The 12573-nt window shown below is 41.7% G+C and overlaps 2 protein-coding genes across 5 annotated transcripts in view; both read right to left on the reverse strand.

Annotated features, from left to right (window-relative positions):
• The window catches only part of SOHLH2 (spermatogenesis and oogenesis specific basic helix-loop-helix 2), a 52023-nt gene extending 41068 nt beyond the window's left edge, over positions 1–10955 (reverse strand). For all 4 annotated transcript variants that reach the window (XM_077159065.1, XM_077159064.1, XM_077159062.1 and 1 more), the window contains exon 1: positions 10848–10955. The gene's annotated coding sequence lies outside the window, so the exon portion shown is untranslated. The remainder of the gene's footprint in view (positions 1–10847) is intronic.
• CCDC169 (coiled-coil domain containing 169) overlaps positions 9860–12573 on the reverse strand; it is a 112144-nt gene continuing 109430 nt past the window's right edge. Inside the window, exon 10 of the mRNA XM_077159045.1 lies at positions 9860–11030. The gene's annotated coding sequence lies outside the window, so the exon portion shown is untranslated. The remainder of the gene's footprint in view (positions 11031–12573) is intronic.

A 12573-nucleotide genomic window follows, 5' to 3' on the forward strand; every position in this document is an offset into this window, starting at 1 on the left:
AAGCTCAGCATCCACAAGAAAGGTGGGATGCCCAAAGGAGGGCAAGGAGGCTGAGAAGGAAGAAACTCCAGGGAGTGGAGTCAGAGGACACTAAGGAAAATGCCAGGAAGCAGAAGAAGAAGGGAGAAGGGCTCCCTGTGCCTGCCCGAGGGTACCCTAAAATCCATGGCCAGAGATGCTGTGCGTCCTTCCTCTGTCAGAGTAACGCTGAACCTGATCAGGGCCTGATGGATGGCGCCTTCTGAATTTTGTTATCAGATTGTACAGCATTTTTGTACCAAGGCTTAAAAGAGTAATGTAAGAAAGACATTGATGGAGAAGCAAAGAGGTTTTGTTACTGAAAAAGAAAAAGCATTGTTCTGGTTATGTTCAGCAGACTGGAAAATCCACTGAGTTAGAATCAGTTAAAAAATATCAATTGCTATTCTAGAATCTGACCAGTAATGCAGGCAGACCAGGAGCTATCAATGAAGAGGCAAATTTATCTCTATACAGTTCCAAGAGAAGATAACATGAGCTACAAAAAATATCCACATACTCATAATGTGGAATATTTAATTTCTGGCTTTTAAGGTAGAAGAGAGGCTCTTTCACTGCTTCTCCTTTATGTTCATCCAGACCCTTCATCGGAGCTGCCAGCTTCACAGCCTGCCCTATGGATTTTGGACTCTTCCACTCCCACAGTTGCATGAGACACCTTTATAAATTTCATACTTACAGATCTCTTCTGTTGGTTCTGTTTCTCTGAGGAACGCTGACTAACACAACTTGGTACCGGGAGTGGTTCTTAAGAAATCAGAATCTTAAAAATAGATTTTTACAATGGTTTTCTATTCTGACTAGACTCAGAGGCACTAATGACTCTGTTTCCAATAATCAAAACGGCACTGACAGTCCACGGGCTGAGTTGGCAAAAGAAATACTCAAAATATCACCATTAGATTTTGCCAATTGTATGCTTATATGGCAAGGCTCTGGGTGATAATATTTTTTGCACCTTTATGGAGTTTTGTGGAATTAAGAGGTATAATGATGTTAGCTGGTTGTTATTAGATATGCTGGATACAGTGATGAGGGAAAGGGATGAGCTGAAGGCTTCAAGTTTGAAACTTCAGCACCTATAAACGATGTGTGCCCTGAAAGAAAATCTTATTTCCTGTGGTTGCAGACTTGAGATATCTGAAAACCAGACACAGAGCCTCATTGTGCGGGTAGCAGATTTACAAGTAAACTAAAATCTCAACCTTGCAGGGTGTCTGGTGTTAAAGTAAGGGCTTTGACTGGAAAAGAATGGGATCCTGAAACAAGGGATGGTAATATATGGCTTGATAATGATGGCGGTAGGGAGATGGGATCCCTTGAACCTGCTGAGCCTTTGCTAGATAGACCTGTAATGGACTGCCCTGAGGAAAGAGTTTCCTGACCTCTGGCCTGCCCTAAGGAAACAGCTTCCCAGCCTCCAGTGTCCCCAGAGGAGTCTGCCATCCAACCTCCACTTAACAAGGTAAACCCTTCAGAGCCTGCTAACTCAGTAACCACCTCCCTTGGGGAAACAGTCCTCACTCCTCTGTCTGGAGTGACTAATCCTGTTTCACCAGATGAAACTGGAATGTCCTGAGGTAACTGGCTTGAAAGACACTTCTGTTTCTTTTCATGACCCACCCCACCACCCCTCTTTTCTTCAAGACCTACAGCTAGACTAATGTCCCAACTGGCCCGAAAGGTGAGATACAAAGTGTGACCCATAAGGAGGTATGCTATACTCCAAAAGAACTGCATAAATTTTCCAATCTATATAGACAGAAATCGGGGAAATATGTGTGGGAATGGATATTAAGACTGCAGGATAATGGTGGAAGGGATCAAGCTGAACTTATTGATATGGGCCCACTAAGCAGAGACTCTGCATTCAGTGTTGTAGCTTGAGGGGTTAGGAAGGTAATTAACTGTTTGGATGGCTGACTGAAACATGGATCAAAAGGTGACCAACATTAACTGAGGGAAATGCCAGAACTGCCCTGCTATAATGTGGATGAGGGGATCCAGAGTCTTAGAGAGATGGGAATGTTAGAGTGGATTTATCATGGAAGACCTGCTCACACCCCAGGAGTGTCCAGAGGACACATCTTTCACCAGAACCTTGAGAAATAAATCTGTGAGACTAGCGCCATCATCCCTGAAGACCTCTGTAGTTGCCCTTCTCTGTAGGTCAGATATTACTGTGGGAACTGCTGTCACTGAGCTGGAATCCTTAAACACAATGGGGATGGTTGGATCCCGAGTTGGCAGAAACCATGTGGTGACAGTTAATCACCATAGACAAGGTGGACGTGGCTATTATAATGGACAGCAGACTCAAAGTAGCAGCCAAAATAATCTGACTTGCACAGACTTGTGGCATGGCTAGTAGATCATGGGATACCTAGAACCAAAACAGATGGGCAGTCTACTAAATTCTTATTTGAGCTATATAAGAAAAAGAACTCTAGGTCAAATGAACAGAAGTCTAACTTGAATTACAAAAACAGAGTCACGGCCCTTTAATCAATCCCAGATTTGAGACAGCTTGTAGACCCAGAGCCCCTTGAGTGAAGGGAGGGCTGAGTACCCTTGAGAAAGGACCCTTTTACACTGCCCAAATTGACACTGTTAACCTTCCCCCCAGCTTTCCCCAAGGAGACCTACAGCCTTTTACCAGGGTGACTGTACACTGGGAAAAGGAAATGATCAGATATTTGGGGGATTATTAGACACTGGCTCAGAAGTGACACTAATTCCAGGAACCTAAAATATCATCTGGTCCACCAGTCAGAGTGGGAGCTTACGGAGATCAGGTGATTAATGCAGTTTTAGCTCAGGTCCATCTCACAGTGAGTCCAATGGGTCCCAGACCCATTCTGTGGTCGTTTTCCCAATTCCAGAATGATAATTGGGATTGACATACTCAGCAACTGATAGAATCCCCACATTGCTTATCTGACTCTCAGAATGAAGGCCCTTATGGTAGGAAAGGCCAAGTGGAAGCCACTAGAATTGCTCCTACCTAGCTAAATAGTGAATTAGAAGCAGTATTGGATTCCTGGAGGTATTGCAGAGATTACTGCCACTCTTAAGGGCTTGAAGGATGCAGGGGTGGTGATTCCCACCACATTTCCATTCAGTTCTCCTATTTACCCTGTCCAGAAAACAGATGGGTCTTGGAGGATAACAGTGGATTATCGTAAACTCAGTCAGGTGGTGACTCCAATTGCTGCTGCTGTTCCGGATGTGGTATCATTGCTCAAGCAAATCAACACATCACTTGATATCTGGTATGCAGCTATTGATCTGGCAAAAGCTTTTTTCTCAAAAGCTGTTAGTAAGGACCACCTAGAGACAGTTTGCTTTCAGCTGGCAAGGTCAGCAATATACTTTCACCATCCTACCTCAGGGGCATACCAACTCTTCAGCCGTATGTCATAGTCTTGTCCACAGGGACCTTGATCATTTCTGCCTCCCCCAAGACACACCCTGGTCCATTATATTGATGATATCATGATGATTGGGCCTAGTGAGCAAGAAGTAACAACTACTCTAGACTTATTGGTAAAGCATTTGCATGTCGGGGATGGGAGATAAATCCAAAAATATACAGGGGCCTTCCATCTCAGTGAAATTTCTAGGTGTCCAGTGGTGTGGGGCATGTCGAGATATCCCTTCTAAGGTGAAGGATAAGTTGCAGCATCTGGCCCCTCCTATGACCAAAAAAGAGGCACAATGCCTAGTTGGTCTCTTTGCATTTTGGAGACAACATACTCCTCATTTGGGTGTGCTCCTCTGACCCATTTACCAAGTGACCAGAAAAGCTGCCAGTTTTGAGTAGGAAAGCAGACTAGAGGAGGCTATGCAACAGGTCCAGGCTGCTGTGCTACCTGCTCTGCCCCTTGGGTCATATGATCCAGCAGATCCAATGGTCCTAGAAGTGTCAGTGACAAATAGAGATGCTGCCTGGAGCCTTTGGCAGGCCCCTATAGGAGAATCACAACCCAGATCCTTAGGTTTTTGGAGCAAAGCTTTACCATCCACTGCAGATAACAACTCTCCTTTTGAGAACAGCTTTTGGCCTGCTACTGGGCCTTAGTAGAGACTGAATGCCTAACCATGGGCCACAAAGTTACCACGAGACCTGAGTTGCCTATCATGAGCTGGGTGTTGTCTGACCCATCAAACCATAAAGTTGGGTGTGCACAGCAGCTCTCCATCATGAAATGGAAGTAGTATGTACGAGATAGGATCAGAGAAGGTCCTGAAGGCACAAGTAAGTTGCATGAGGAAGTGGCCCAAATGCTCATGGCATCCACTCCTACCATATTATCTTCTTATTCCCAGACCAAAGCTATAGCCTCTTGGGGAGTTCCTTACAGTGAGTTGACTGAGGAAGAGAAAATTCAGATCTGGTTTACAGAGGTTCTGCATGATATACAGGGCGCACCCGGAAGTGGACAGCTAACAGTTTGGCTGGATGATCAGAGACTTGGAAGGAGCATGATTGGAAGATTGGTGACAAAGATATATGGGGAAGAGGTATGTGGATAGACCTTTCTGAATGGGCAAAAAATTTGAAGATATTTATGTCCCATGTGAATGTGCACCGGAGGGTGACTTCAGCAGAGGAAGGTTTTAATAATCAAGTGGATAAGATGACCTGTTCTGTGGATACCAGTCAACCTGTTGTTGCCCAGTGGGCTCATGAACAAAGAGGGCATGGTGGTAGGTTGGAGGTTATGCATGGTCTCAGCAACATAGACTTCCACTCATCAAGGCTGACCTGGCTATGGCCACTGCTGAGTGCCCAATCTACCAGTAGCAGAGACCCACACTCAGTCCCCCATATGGCACCATTCCCTGAGGTGATCATCCTGCTACCTGGTGGCAGGCATGTTGGACTTTTCATCATGGAAGGGGCAGCAATTTATTCTAACTTGAATAGACACATACTCCAGATATGGGTTTGCATTCCCTACTGTCCATGGACTTATGGTATGCCTTATCTATCATCATGGTATTCCACACAGGGTTGCTTCTGATCAAGGAGCCCACTTCACAGCATATGAAGTGTGGGAATGGGCACATGTTCATGGAATTCTCTCTTTCCATGTTCCCCATCATCCAGAGGCAGCTGGGTTGATAGAATTGTGGAATAGCCTTTTGAAGACCCAATTACTGTGCCAACTAGGTGGCAATATCTTGAAGACCAGGGCAATGTTCTCCAGGAGCCTGTGTATGCTCTGAATCAGTGCCACCCTAAGGTGCTGCTTTTCCCATAGCTGGGATTCATGGGTCCAGGAATCAAGGGGTAGAAATGGGAGTGGCATCACTCACTATCACCCCTAGTGATCTACTAGGAAAATTTTTGCTTCCTTTCCCTGAAACCTTAAGCTCTGCTGGTCTACACATATTAGTTCCAAAAGGGTGAGTGCTCTTCCCAGGAGACATGACAATTATTCCATTGAACTGGAAGTTAAGACTGCCACCTGACCACTTTGGGTTTCTCATGCCACTGAATCAATAGGCACGAATGAGAATTACTGTTATGTCTGGGGTGATTGATCTTGACTATCAAGGGAAATAGGACTGCAACTACACAATTGAGGTAAAGAAGAGGTTTTCAGAATACAGCAGATATACAGGCGTCTCTTAGTGCTACCATGCCTTGTGATTAAAGTGAATGGAAAACTGCAACAACCCAGTCCAGGCAGGACTATCAATAGCCCAGAAACTTCAGGAATGAAGGTCTGGGTCACCCCACCTGGCAAACCACAGCCAGCTGAAGTGCTTGCTGAGGGTAAAGGGAACATGGCATGGATAGTAGAAGAAGGTAGTGAAAATATGAACTACAACCATGTAACCAGTTACAGAACTATGATTGCATAATATTTCCTCCCTGTTTTGTTATGAGTATGTTTGCATTTGTACATAAACAAATATCTTGTTTTCCTCTTATCATATGACACTAGTTGTATTGTTCATGTTATAGTATTTAAGTCATAGGATATGAAGTTTAAGAGTGAATGTTACGTAAGGACTTGCACCATATTCTAGAGAGATATAGTGCATTTCTGGTTGTATGCAGAGCTGTTGAGTATTGTTAGGTGAAACATATGCCTGTTATTGTGTCCTATTTGGAAACTAAGCGTGTTTGAAGGTGGTGGTATAGTTGCCAAGTTGACAAGGAGTGTTCTATAATGGTTAGGGCCTGGTGTCAACTTGGCCAAGTGATGATGCCCTGTTGTCTGGTCAGGCAAGCACTGGCTTGACAGGTGCTGCAAGGATATTTCATGACTGGCTGATAAACTTGAAGGCTGCTGTATTAAATCATCAGTCAGTTGATTGCATCTGTGGCTTATCACATCTGTGATCAACTAAGTCATGTCTCCCACAACGAGAGAATCCAATCAGTTGAAGGCTTTTAAGGAAGAAATGAGACTCTTTCACTGCTTCTTCAGCCAGCGAGCCTCTCCTGTGGAGTCTTTCCAGATCCTTCATTGGAATCACCAGCTTCATAGCCTGCCCTACGGATTTTGGACCTTTCCAATTCCATGGTTGCATGAAGCACCTTTATAAATCTCATATTTACAGATCTGTCCTGTTCTGTTTCTGTAGAGAACCCTAACACATAAGGCTTACTAAAAAATATCATTTGATACAATATTAGTGAACATAGGTGCACTGTTTCAATAAGCATAACCCAAATCTCAGTAACTTAATACACTCACATGCTAATACAAATGCAAAAGGTTGACTTTTCCTCACCACCGCGAAATAAGGGCCAGTGAGATGAGGGGATGGACTTGTGCTATGCAGTCATTCGAACTGAAGTTCCTTCCATCTGGTGGCACTACCATCCCCTGGAGAAGGAGCATTCCAGAAGCCCACCTAAGGGTACCCTTGAGTTTTGCTGAACACTGAGACATCCACGTTTAAGCTGAAACTCTCCAAGGTCAGGCAGAGTTCCCTGGTAACTGATCCGAATGGCTCGGGGCTGACACAGAGCTGGGTGGCGCTGGAGATCCAGCAGTCAGAGCTCAGTGTCCTCGTTGATCAGGAGACTTTCAGTAGAGCTGCCGCAACAGCCACACTCATTTCAGTTTGGCTCTTCACAGGTTTTTTACCCAACCTGTACGGTACCCAACTTCCGTAAGGGTTACTTGAGAGCTTGGGGGGGGTCTCAATCTAAGACCCAGATCTGGGTTATTAACTCATAATGAGCTACTCCATTTAGTTCCCTGGGCCCTTAAAGAAGCCATGTCATTTTGCCTTGTGTTGAGGTCCACCCCTCCTTTCCAAGTACTTGCTGAAAATCCGACATGTGCATGTGCCTGGACTAAGCACTGATGCAGATACAAAGATGAATGAGACATTGCCCTACAAGCGAAAGACATGCAACTACAAGACAAACAAAAGGTGATTAGAAAGACAGCATTGGCATAAGCAAGGAAGTATCATGGGAGTTCCATGAATGAGGAGGTCAGTTCTAGCTGGGGATGCTCAAGAGTTCCTCATGCCCATTAACATATTGGAGAAGCCAAACTACATTTTTAGCATCTTTTGTCCCCCTGTCTATAGCTATCATAAAGGCCTTTACTAAGTTGTAACAGTGAGAAGAAAAAGGAAGGCAGGAGACAAGGGAAAGTATTCCCTGTGAAAGCGCCCAGCCCTTAGTGTGGCTTTTCCTTGACATTTTTTCACCATTTCCGAGTGGATTCTTTTCTCAGCTCCTTTTACACGACTGAGACTCGTTCCTCTAGTGGCTGTCACCTGGTTTCAACTGTTTCCTTGACTCTGTGTCTGAAGACCAGTCAATAGCTAGATATCTCACAAGATTCTCTGATTTTTCTTATTTCATTATGGTTCCAGAGCTGTTGCAGTACATAAGTTTCCTGCCTCCTCTGTCTTCCTGTTAACACACATAAAGGTGCCCTTGAGATCAATTGGTCCTCTCTTCATTTTACAGAAAAGAAAGTAAGATGGAAAAGCTACAACTTCTTCCCTAAGTTACATGGCTGGTCAAAGCATGCCCCTCCCGCTCGCAGGCCCCTCCCTTGCTCGGCCGTCCCCAGGGCCATCTTTGGTGCCTACGCACCATCCTCCACATTGTGTATCCCAAAAACTTACTTGTTAGACCACCAGCAAAGCCTCCTTTTGTAGCCTCTTCTATGCATATTTTAAACAGCTGAAATGATATTGTACGTGTGATTTTGTATCATGGTATTATTCTAATATTAATTCCTGCAGTGATATGATAAACTCTGTTTTCCAAACATCCATGTAGATTCAACAAAATATATTAAGTGCTCGTCATGTGCTACATACTAAGCTACCTGGCAATAAATAGTGGATGAGATTCTTTAAGAAATTAAAGGACAGGAGATAAGTAACACTGAGGTGCTTCAGAGTACAGGGAACACACGAGAAGATACAAATTTAATATGAGGTAACAAGTCCTAATTGCTGCATATTCAACTGTGGCGGTTAATCGTAATCCATTTAAGCATCTCCTTATAATCGCGCAATGAGAAACCTATGCTTCTTGTTAAGTATAAATCATGCTGATAAAATGACTTTGTCCTTCAGTGTTTTCTATATAGAATTTTTCATTTGAACGGATTCCTAGAACTTATTGAGTTAATGCATGAACAGTTAAGACTATTCAATAATAGTATCATATTTTTTCCAAAAATTACATTACTTTGTATTCCCACTGGCAGTATATTAGAAAATTTTTTCATTTCAGACTTGTTAGCATTAAACATTATCTTTTTGAAAGCCACTGTTTATTTAAAAGATGAAAAATTGTATCTAATTTAATGTACATTTAGCAAATGGCCATTAATAATATTACATCTGATTTTGATAGTTTTTGGCTCCTGGTGAAGCAAAAATGATTGTGAAAGCCCTTATTTGTAGCCTGTAAAAGGTGGGATGATGCAGTCGACACAGACTTTAGAACGCTCGTCTAGTTGCTATTTCTATAGCTTTAAGTGAGCAGAGTCATGGCATCTCAGCCCCAGTGAGCCACGTCAGTGCCCCAATGGCAGGGGCAGCTCCCAGGGCCACTTTCCTCAGATGCCAAGAAGTCCGAGGGAAACGGTTTTGATAAAGTTGAAAGGACTCTATACATTTAAAATATTTCTAATTTATAAGTCAGATTAATCTGATGTTGTTACCAAAATAGCGTCCTACTGCCAATAGTAATATGATTTTACATCTAATACTACAAAGGCACTCTACAAAACTCAGTCACTTTTGGGGATTTGGGTATTCTGGCATACTCTGCTAATTTTAAATGCCGCCCTCCCAGCACTGTGGTTGGCATAAGCCTGTCATTCTTGTATTAAATAAAAAGTTCAAAAACCCAAATCATTTATACCTTGAAATAAGTATCTATAAGCCCATTACTCATTTTATGAAAAAAGAGACATAGAGTATGTAATTGATGAGTCTAGACAGGTCACCACTTTTGCAAACATAGCAAAAAAAAAAAATCAAATAGTGTCAAGTTTCTGTCATAAGAATAATTCCTAGTCCAAAATAAAGAATTTCTTGTCCAGTAGAATATCACAATAATAGAATTGACATAAGTAACTAAGCTTTGGACTCTCCATTCTAAGCACAATTAAAATTAATGAAGATGAAAAACTAAAAAAAATTCTTTGAAACAAAAACTATATAATTCTCTATAAATTAAAAAATAACCAGTCCCAGTCAAAAATCAAAAGATATTTTATAAATATTTCCTCAAGGTCATCAAGCAAGAGATGGGTTTATCTGAAGGTAAATTGGAAAATTCTGGTCAAAATAAGTTCTCGAGTCAACAAGGCATAGTGATGTGTTTTATTTTGGGGGAATCACATTTTCTGAGAAAGAGCAAATAATATTTCAATAAAATTTATCTACTAATTTATATTAAAATTTTTAACACATGTTCAACATGTTTTTTAGAACAGCTTTATTGAGATATAAAATTCCCTCGTTTAGGATATACAATTCAGTGGTTTTTAGAACAGTCGCAGAGCTGCGTAGCTGTCACTGGGGCAGCTACCAGGCTCCTTTCCGTGTCTGTGGACTTGCCTTTTCTGGACCCTTCACACAATATAAATGTCATTTTCTGTGACTGGCTTTTGTCACTGAGCACAGTGTAGTAGATGTCTTCCTTTCTTTTTATTGCTTTATTTGTTGAAAAATATTTTCATTGTACAGATCAGCCAAGTTTTGTTACCCATTCATCAGCTGACGGTCATTCGGCTGTTCCCACCTTCTGGCGATGATGAACAATGCCGCTGTCAGCACTTGTGCACAGCTTTTGTGGACACGCATGTTTCAGTTCTCAAGGGCATGAACTTGGGGTGGGATTGCTGGGTCACATGGTAACTCTGTTTAACTTCTGAGATATTGCCGGACTGTGGCTTCCTACCAGCACTGTGTGAAGGTTCTGACTTGTCCACATGCTTGCCAACACTTACCATCTGCCTTTTTTATTGTAGCAACATTTGTTTTTATAAATGGTTACCCTTGGTATTTTGTAATACATTTAGATATTTAAAATTTTGAAATATATCAATTTTGTTTTACTGATTTTTAATTTTATGAATTCCGAACTTTTCAAAAAACAGATAATGATATTAATAGATTTCAGTATTAAGCAAAATAAAGACCCCAAACTGTCATTTTTACTCTGGTTATTCTTAGTAAATAATTGCATTTTCTCATTAAACCTTACCTGAAAAAATGCATTCAGAGTTCAGAACTAGGTAGCACTTTCAATCTCCTTGTGTATTTCAACAAAAAGAGAGCTATATAACTCATACCTTCTTTGCACTGGCCAATAAAAAGCTCAAAGCTAGAGCTTTTCTTTGTGGAAGATTCTTGCAAAGCTGTTTAACTTTTATTTTCCTTTAGTACTTGGTTGTTTGTCTTTTATCTTATGAGTTTTGTTGCAATTCCTCCATATTTATTAAAAGCTAACTCCCATCTTCTTAGAGGGACGTAGGCTATAAAGGAGAAAGCGGAAAAACTGTGTAAGTCCTCTCGGGGTGCACAGCAGTGCCAGGGGAGTCACTGGGTCAATATGATGGTGCCGAGGTCGGCCCCAGGGGACGAGCTTGTAAGTGGCAAAAGTGACAGGAGAACCCAGATCCTAGAGAGGCTTCCATTTCAGTACTTTCAAATGACTCCAGTAGCACTCTATTGCCCTGCCTGAGACAGGCATATTCTAAGCATATCCCAGAGCAGCTCGTGCTGAACTCTGAGTTACACATGGTAGGTCTCGGCAGCGCGATGCTCGGCTTCTCTGCTAACCAGGACCAGGTAACCCAATGCTCCTTGAGCCAATCCCTGCACTAGTTTAGCTCACTTGACAGAAACAAACGTTTATTTTGAGGAATAGTCTATGATGATTAGCATTACTGATATTTAAGTTTTTAACTTTCTGCTTATGGAAGAAAGATAGTATAGGGTGGTGTGACGGTGGCTCAGTGGCAGAGTTCTTGCCTGCCATGCCAGAGACCCAGGTTCGATTCCCAGTGCCTGCCCATGCAAAAAAAAAAAAAAAAGAAAGAAAGATAGTAAAAGGGAGAAAAAAATCTTTCATATTTCTTCAATAATATGGTCATGGAACCTGATATTTGTAGTCAGCTTAATTAAGAACAGGGGAAAATATGTTCAAACAGTTCAAATGTAGAATACTTTACAAGAAGTTACTTTGTATTTCTCTAAATTAATTTTTTTTAAAGTCACATGAAAGGACTGCTGTTTAGCCAAACAGCATGTGGGATGCATGCATTCCTCATTAAAGAAAGTGATCGTCCATAGTGGTAGATTCAGAAATATATTTAGGTGTCATTACCAGTGATTCTGAATATAATTTAGGATTTACTGTATATAAGATGAAACTGCTATTGGCTAAAAACAATGCTCACCCCTGGGTGATTTCTGAACATTTAAAGATTACTAATAACTTTACTTGCCAAAACAGGCATGTAAATTATATATGTTTCACACCTGGATAGTAGTTTCAAGAACAGTCTAACCATGACTAGGAAAGCGCAATACATCTGTTAAATGATGTAAAAGAACCTTTTTTCTATCTCCGCTCTACCCCCACTCCAAGAGTTAAGTGTTGTGGACACTTGGAAAGTTTGGTCCAAAGAACTAGGCCTTCACTGTGGATTAATCAACACCACAAAATGCCTTAAATCACATCTGCTCAGAGGTTCTTGCTGTTGATGACTGTCTTGTGAGTAAGCTGAGACGCTGTATAGTTTGCCTTGGTTATTTAAAGGTGTGAAAACTCAAGTCTGGTGAAGGGATTTGCACAAAATCTCAGAAGTTCATGGCAGAGTAGGGAAGACAGCCACACTGAGCCCCAATTCAAAACTGCTTCCACTACAACCAATAGTTCACGACCAAAAGTGTAAAGTGCAATTGATTTGCAGCTTTGTTTTAAGCTATGTTTAAACCTACGTTTAAACCTATGAACATAATACAGCCTAAAATAACCAACATTTCTGATGAACTAATATTTTTAAGCCACAG

Source organism: Tamandua tetradactyla, chromosome 4 (assembly GCF_023851605.1).
Source record: "Tamandua tetradactyla isolate mTamTet1 chromosome 4, mTamTet1.pri, whole genome shotgun sequence".
Taxonomy (NCBI): domain Eukaryota; kingdom Metazoa; phylum Chordata; class Mammalia; order Pilosa; family Myrmecophagidae; genus Tamandua; species Tamandua tetradactyla.